Source organism: Orycteropus afer, unplaced genomic scaffold (genome assembly GCF_000298275.1).
Source record: "Orycteropus afer afer isolate SDZICR_OR568_19922 unplaced genomic scaffold, OryAfe1.0 scaffold00255, whole genome shotgun sequence".
In the NCBI taxonomy this organism is placed as follows: domain Eukaryota; kingdom Metazoa; phylum Chordata; class Mammalia; order Tubulidentata; family Orycteropodidae; genus Orycteropus; species Orycteropus afer.
This window is the reverse complement of record NW_006921842.1, coordinates 2,071,066-2,079,514: the sequence shown is the minus strand read 5'-3', so window position 1 is coordinate 2,079,514 and position 8,449 is coordinate 2,071,066. Positions and strand designations below refer to the sequence as shown.

The 8,449-nt window shown below is 48.9% G+C and overlaps 1 pseudogene; it reads right to left on the bottom strand.

The window, feature by feature from the left end:
• Positions 1-4,435: 4,435 nt before the first annotated feature.
• On the bottom strand, positions 4,436-7,314 carry LOC103204666 (annotated as a pseudogene).
• Positions 7,315-8,449: the final 1,135 nt, after the last annotated feature.

The following is an 8,449-nucleotide window of genomic DNA, read 5'->3' as shown; positions in this document are numbered from 1 at the left end:
GAGGCCTTCAACGAGATGGATTGACATGGTGGCTGCGATAATGGGCTCAAGTATAGCAGGGACTGTGGGGCTGGCACAGGATGGGCAGTGTTTCGTTCTACTGTGCATGGGGTCGTTATGAGTCGGAAATGATTCAACGGCACTTAACAGCAACAACATTTAATGATGGAGTGCTGCTGTGCATGTCCAACTTTATGACTCTGTGGGTCAGATAACACCCAGTTCATGATGGGCAGCTCAGGCCTCATGGCGGATTGTTCACTTATGGACAGTTGTAGGTAGCACAACAGAATCCCGATCCACAGAAGAATGTCTCTTTTCCCAGGATGTCCATAAATATACTGGAAGCAGGCCACATCCCTAGGGAAACTCCCTTTCAATGGATTGATTGCTTAAAACATATTTATCTGATCCCATCATGGGAATAACCACATCACAACTCCTTAAACCACACAGAATTGTGGTCCAGCCAAGTTGACACACAGCTCCAACTATCACAGCTCCCCTCCCACTTCCTCCCCATAGTTACCTCTTCCCTGTGTCTATCCTTCCCATGTACTCCTGGCCCTCGAGCTGTCCCCCTGTGCATATACAGTCCTTCTATTCTCTCATGACTTCTTTCTCCAAGGAGTGTATCTACCTAATGTAAATGTTCAGCTTATATGCCGGTCTTTTGTTTGTCTAGAAGCCACAGGAGTGGGTTCAATTCCAGACCTGAAGGGCAGCCAGGGGCCATAGTCTCAGGGGTTCTACCAGGCTCTATCAGACCAACAAACCTGTTCCCTCCCTTTTTTTTAAAATCATTTTGAGTTTTTTCCCACTTTGTTCTCCCACTCTATACAGGATCTCCTACATAGATCCCCCTCTGAGTGGTTGACTGTGGTAGCTGGACACCATCCAGTTCTGGTCTCATAGTTGTATAGGCTGAGGATCACATGGTGTACCTGTCCCTTGGATTAATTGTTTCCATGTGTCTTCATTCTTCTTTGCTCTGGATGAAGTGAGACCCATCGTTGCATCTAGATTGTTGCTTGCAAAACTTTTAAGATCCCAGTCGCTATTCACCAAAGTAGGAAGTGGAACAATGTTTTTCTGTGATATGTTAGAGAGCAATCCTTTTAAAAGAGAGGCCTTACTATGTCTTTTACTCAGTACTGTTTTGTAACTACCCATCTCAACCAGGGTAAAAATCAACATCTTTCAAATCAGTATCTTCAAGTCTTACGTGGTCTGGCCGCACCTCTGACCTTGTCTCAGTATCCCTGCTGCAGACACACTGGCTTCCTTGCGGCTCCCAGAACCCAGTCACAGCCCTGCCCTGGTGCATATGCATTGGATAGTCCCTCACCTGGACAGAACTTTCCCAGACATCCTGATGACTAATTCCTACTGTCCCTCAAATCTTTCCTTTAAGATTACCTCCTCAATGAGGTCCATATGGCCACCCAATTTCAAACAGCTATCTTCCCCTCCCCACACACTCACAGTCTGATCACCTTCCCTATAGCACTTACCATCTTCTAACATAAATATTTTCCTTATTTACTATCTGTGGTAGGCTGAAAATGCTCCCAAAAGATTTGAAACCTGTGAATATGTGTTACTGCAGTGTATGAACGTTACTGAAACCTGTGAATATGGTACTGCACTGTGTGAGTTACTTAATATGACCCTCCTAGCATAGTCCTCTATTTTGTGATATATTGTAATCCTAGCCTCTGTGCCTGTGGTAATTTCCTTTTTGGAATGAGCTGTCTGTTACATTTATGAGGTAGGCTTACTAGAGGTTACGACTCAAGTCACCACCCTTATTTCCATGCATCTTGTATGTAGGAATGCTCTGGCCAAGTTTGCTCTCTTGCTCTGGATCTTGTATCTGGTTTGTTATCATCTGACCTCCTCCATCATCTTGGGATTTGAGCAGCCAATTATCTGACCTGCCAATACGGGTTCATCTCTGCAACCACATGAGGGAGGAAAATCCTCCAGACCAAAACGTGATCCAGATTTGGGACTTGCCAGCCTCCACAACTTCGTCAGCAATTTGCTTGGCAGTTTGTGAGTTCTGTGAAACATTACAATGAAATACAGAATCCTAAGGTGCGAGGATGAGTACTGAGTGGAGGAAGAGTAGTAGTTGATATTAGAGATGATGGAGTGGTAAGACAGTTTGGTAAAACTGGACATTTGGGAGATTTTTATCTCCTACTCATAGGCACCAGCCTTGTGTTGATCCTTCCAAAGGAAATTATTTGAGCAGTTACATTATAGGCAAAAGGAACTTTTGAAGGTAGCTTTAGTTTAGTTTTTGAGATTGGGCAATTATCTTGGATTATCTGGGTGGTGGCAATGATGTAGTCACAAGGATATTTACAAGGAGGCAGGAAGGCCAAAGTTGGAGAGAGATGATGTGAGGACAGAATCATACATCAGAGACTAGGCTTCTGGCTCTGAAGATGGAAAAAGGGGCAGAGTGTCAAGGAAGGTACGCATGCTCAGGAAGATGAAAAAGGCAAGAAACAGATTCTCCTCTAGAGCCTCCAGGTGGAACATAGCCCCGGGGGCCCAGTTTAAACTTCTGACCTCCAGAGCTACAAAAGAATAAATCTGTGTTATTTTTAAGTCACTAAATTTGTGGTAATTTGTTACCACAACAAGGAAATAAATATACTATGCTCATAGTCTATGGTCTTTCTCTGCTCATACATATCCTACAGTTTGACAGTTTTTATCTGATTGTTCACTGGTGTTTCCCAAATACAGAGATGGTGCATGTAACACAGGTAGTACTCTACAAATGTCAATAGAATGAATGATCAGTGTGGTGCAGACCACTCCCTATTCTAGAAACTTTGTCTTTATTAATATAGCCTCAGATCAAATACTGTTTTTTGGGAGCTATAGCTCAGTGTTCACTCACATTGACATTAATGCTGCCTGGACTTTCTCACAAGGGCTATGGTCTCCTCCCTCCCTCTAGTCTATCCACCACATTCATCATCCTGCACACTCCCCCACACAATGTCATTCTGATATTCATGAGAAAACAATCCTTGGGTAATAATTACTATTTTATAAACAACTGTGAATTTAAATTAGTCTCCGTTTTATGAATCCACGAGTTTGCATTGGAGCCAGCACTAGGATTATAGAGCCAAGGGTGGGGACAGAGCGGGTGGGTGAGCTGAGAAGGACGGAAACGTAACTTAAGAAATGTATCTAACATGAGTAACTATTTGATTCTTCTCCTGTAAACAAGGTTAGGGAGAAGATGAAAAGACTCATCCACAGAAAAGTCCTAGAAAGAAGGCAGAATCTGCATGAGTCTGAAAATTCATCTCTCATTACCACATAGACTCCTGCGTGTGGGGGCTGCCCTAGGCCTTGTGGGACGATAAGCAAAATGACTCCTGCAGCTGCCAGATGCATGACACTCACAGCAAATGAGACCAGAACTCATACATAAGAACATAAACGGTAATCTTCTATAAAAACACACACAAAACATAATCACACAAATGATGAGGACTAAAGGTGAGAGTTAGGTGTGAGCCAAGAGGACCAAGCCACTAGATGTCCTCATTGCCTATAGCTCTAGGGACAGGACAAGGCCTAGGTTTGTCTGAGTCCCTGTGATCACAGGACATAGCTGGACAAGGTTCTACTGAAGGGACAAGGAAAATGATGATGTGAAAGAAGACCCAGCAGAGGAGTGACCAAGTCAATACTCATGCTGTCCTGAGCACCGACTGCGAACAGGCCCCATCCACACTCAGCTCCTCCACTGCCTTCTCCTGTGGTTATCTGTGACACACTCAGTAGAGAAAATATGTGCATTCTGGAACATTCTCAGGTTTTAATTTATTTCCTCTCAAGTTTTCAGAATTTTCCTCTTTTAATTAACCCATCAACCTACCACATGGCACAAAGTTGAATGATCGAATACATTTTCAGACTCTCATTTTCAATTCAGAAGTGAGACACTGCACCTCAGGGCAGCAGTACATTATGTTAGGGATGGAGACATTCCAGCCCCACCTCTGCTGGAATGGGGACTGTAGATAAGAGAAGGGACTCAGTGTGGGGAGGGGCTCCTGGTGGGCAGGGCAGGAGTGGGTTAGTCCCCCCACATCCTCATATTACACTGACAGGTATGCAGACACCCAGACACCAGTTGCAGACGAGAAGTCAGGGGTTCTTGAATTGTAAAGGAGGAGTTGAACAAATCTTGTGTCACTATGTCCAACACAAGGCAGCTATCTCATGCTACAGAAGAAAAGAATCATGAACAAATTCAGGTCAGTCACTATAAGTGTTGGCACTCTGAACACTCCATCACAATCTGAAAATGTCAGAATCCAAAGAATCCCCATGACCCAGTCATGTTACCCCATCCTCAATTCCTCCCACATATCTGGTCTACAGGGTCTTACCCTTAGAGACCATGAGAGACATCAGAGCCCTGAGCACTGTCGCTGCCTGGAGAAGAATAAAAACAGGATCTGGTCAGAGTCCACAGGAGATGAGACCAAGAGAAAGGAATTATGGGGTAGGGGGCTCCCATGGGCTCCCATCTACACTGTCCCAAGGGTCTCAGAATTAGCTTCCCTCCTCCCATACTTACTTGCAGCTTGAGCATAATTCCCTCCTTTTCTACCTGTGGGAGGAAAGCATTCTGTGAGGAACTGGAAAGGAGGCTCCATGAGATCCTAGTGCTGGACCTCAGAGAAGTTTCCAGAACTCTGACTGCAGATCCAGGGCAGGATAAGGAAACACATGGCAAGATGTGCAGGGATTGGAATAATCAACCTCCTGGAAGTCTCTCCTCAGCAGGAAACTTCCCATAACCTCAACCACGGGGAATCAGGTCTCCATCATCAGAACCATTAAGGTGAAATATTTACCCTTCATTTCCATATGTGCTTCACAAAAGAATAATTGTTAGCACACAGGTCTCTAGACTGGGTCAGCTAGTGGATGGTGCCTACCATAATGCGTCAGGAGACAGCAAATTTCCTACTTGGTACTTGAAATTTCCCAGTGGGACAAGAAAACTCAGACTTCACCCTCATCTTTACCTGAGCTCTTCTGCTTCCAGATCACAACTCCCACCACAACGCCAATGATCACAACTCCAAGGACAACCAGGCCAACAATGATTCCCATGATGGAGGTGGTGGGCATTTCTGGAAAGAGAAGGGAAGTGAAGAGCCCTGACTGTCTGGAGGGCTCAAGAAGGGCTCCTTGTCCACTCCTTACCCAGTTTTAGGGTGAGGGGCTCAGGCAGTCCCTCATGCTGCACACGGCATGTGTATCTCTGCTCGTCTCCAGAGGGAACCACCACAGCTGCCCACTTCTGGAAGGCCCCGTCCTCTGCTGGCCTGGTCTCCACAAGCTCCATGTCCTTGGTCTGGTCCTCCCCGTCCCGCTGCCAGGTCAGGGTGATCTCCGCAGGGTAGAAGCCCAGGGCTTAGCACCTCAGTGTGACCTCACCGTCAGTGAGGTGGTGATGGGTCACCTTTGTCTTTGGAGGCACTGAGGGGAAACAATTCAGGAACTCTGCATTACCTCCCATGGGCCACCTAAGCAGTGTTCATGTGATCATCCTAAGAATGGACAGGACAACTGGGTTGGAGGAGTGAGTGCAAAACCCAGACATCAGCCTGGTGCAAGGATCTGGGATACCACCTATTCCTTGGAAAGCTCTAGAATAAGGGTGAGACAGCTCAGAGCTGGTGGCTTCTAGTGTCTGAGGGGGAGAATGAGGATTTCTACCTAATTTGGGTGGAGGTTGAGAAATGCTGTAATGTTGGAATCAGATCTCCAAACTCACTTGTTGTGGGGCCGAGAACAAGGCCCAGAAAACAAAGTCCCCTGTGGTTCCTGAAGCCCAATCCAGGATCAAAGGGAACTGCTGCTCAGTCAGGTATCATCTCCCCTACTGTCCCCAGAGAAAGTAGATTCCTTAACTGTCTTTTGGGAGAAAGGAGGGCTCCTCTGGGCAAGTCACTCTCTGGTACATGATCCGGAAATCTGCCTAACCCCTCAGTCTCCACACCCATGCGAGGGTGTAATCTGCAGTCTGCCCTGTTTTCCTCTCCTCCTTTCAGAGGTTAACATGGTGGACACAGTCCCAGCTCTAAAGCAGTTTGGGGAGGCGCCCCGCGGCCCCAGGTACCTGTTCGCAGCAGCGTCTCCTTCCCGTTCTCCAGGTATCTGCGGAGCCACTCCACACACCTGCCCTCCAGGTAGGCCCTCCAGTGATCCGCCGCACCCACCTTTTCCCACTTGCGCTGCGTGATCTGAGCGGCCGTGTCCGCCGCGGTCCAGGAGCGCAGGTCCTCGTTCAGGGCGAAGTAATCGGCGCCATCGTAGGCGAACTGAAGGTACCCGCGGAGGAGGCGCCCGTCCGGCCCCACGTCGCAGCCAAACATCGTCTGGAGGGTGTGAGACCCTGCCCGGCCCCACGGTCAGCGTCGGTGAGAGATGTCCCCGGGGGCACCGCGACCCCGGGGTCAGCCCCGTCCCCGCGACCCTGACGGGCGGCGATGGTCAGAGAGCATTTGGGGCTAAACTGAAAACGAAACCGCAGCGAGGGAGTCACCGGGGTTCTTCCCGAGTCGATGGTCGGGCGGGTCCCGCGGCCTCGGGGTGAAGTTCGGACCCGGAGACTCGGGGCGACCCGTCCGTGGGGACGAGGGGACTCGTGACCTGAGACCATGCCCGGCGTGGCTCACCTCCCTCGCTCTGGTTGTAGTAGCCGCGCAGGTTCCGCAGGCTCCTTCGGTCAGCCTGTGCGATGTCTTTGGAGATCCGTGTGTTCCGGTCCCAGTACTCCGGCCCCTCCTGCTCCATCCTCGGATTCGGGGCGTCGCTGTCGAACCTCACGAACTGAGTGTCGTCCACGTAGCCGACGATGATGAAGCGGGGCTCCGTTCGTCCAGGCAGGGACGTGGCGGTGTAGAAATACCTCAGGGAGTGGGAGCCTGGGGGCGGGGGGCGGCTGAGACACCGACCCTCCCCGCGCGGCGCCCGGGTCCCGGGGCGATGGGGTCGGGAGGGGAGGAGACGCGAGGGGCTCGCGGACGAGGCGGGGCGACGGGAGGAGCGGGGCCGGGAGTCGGGTGCGGAGAGGAAGGACGGCAGCCGGGGCGGCGGGGACGCGGCTGCTCCGAGGGTCCAGTGTCTCCGCCGGGCGCCCCCTCGCTCCTCCCTCCGCAGAGGCCGTTCCCTCCCGACCCCGCACTCACCCGCCCAGGTCTGGGTCAGGGCCAGGGTCCCCGAGAGCAGCAGGAGGAGGGTCCGAGATGCCATGACTGAATCCGTGGGATCTCAGGAGAATCTTTGTCCCGATGTGTGGGAGTGGACCTTACACCCAGGAACCGCGGTGCCGGTGGTTGGCTTCTCCGGAAACCGGAGACCCAATTGGAGTGAGAACTTGGGCCACGTCATGTGTGTCCGGGCAGAAGGAGCTGACACGGGTTGTGAGAGGGAGAAGTGAAACTCAGAGAAGAAGGGGAATCCCCACAGCGCCAGTCCCACTCACCCCTGACACAGCTTTCGGGGCAGGGAGTCAAGCTTGAGAACCCGGACCCTGCACTGACTACTACAGTACTACACTCCTCCTTGCTACACTGTCTCGTTGAGCCCTGGGCCTTCCTGATGAAGTCAGAGGTTCTTGTTAGTTTCATAATCTTTGTTGCTGTTGTGTGCACTGGAGTGGATGATACAAAAAGCAAACCAACCTCACTGCCATGGAGTCGATTCCCACGCGTAGCATAGCAGCCCAATAATACAGAGTAGAACTCCCTTAGAGTTTCTTAGTCTGTAATCTTTAAAAGAGCACATCTTCCATTAAACGTTAGCCAAAACCAAAAACAACAACAACAACAAAAAACAACAACAACAACAACAACAAATTCACTGCCATGGAGTCAATTCTGACTCATAGCGACCCCCAATAGGTTTTTGAGGCTGTAAATCTTTATGGAAGGAGATTGCCCCATCTTCCTTTTGCTGAGCAGCTGACCTTCTGGTTCGCAGACAAATGCATTATCTACTACCCTACCAGAGCTCCTGGTTAACAGAGATCATATATTTTCATGAAAAAAAAAAAAATGTTTTCTGAAATAAACTAAAGTAGTGAGAAAATGGATCATTCTGTGTTTTTGTATGTCTCTTTGTTATCTGTGTCAATAGTAGACTTTTGAATTTTCATATATGCTTCTGCTTTCAGCATCACACAAACAGAAAATTGGAAAAGAAAGGAATTCTTTTTAATATCTTTTCTAAGAAATTGTGGATGTTTGAATTTGATACTTCACTAAAGTTGGAGGAGGGTTAGTTTCCTAGAGGTTGATAGCAAACAGAAGTCCTATTATTGAATATGTCATACTCTGGTCATTGAAATGCAGAGGTCCATCTTGAACATTGAAAGAATCTTGTACCA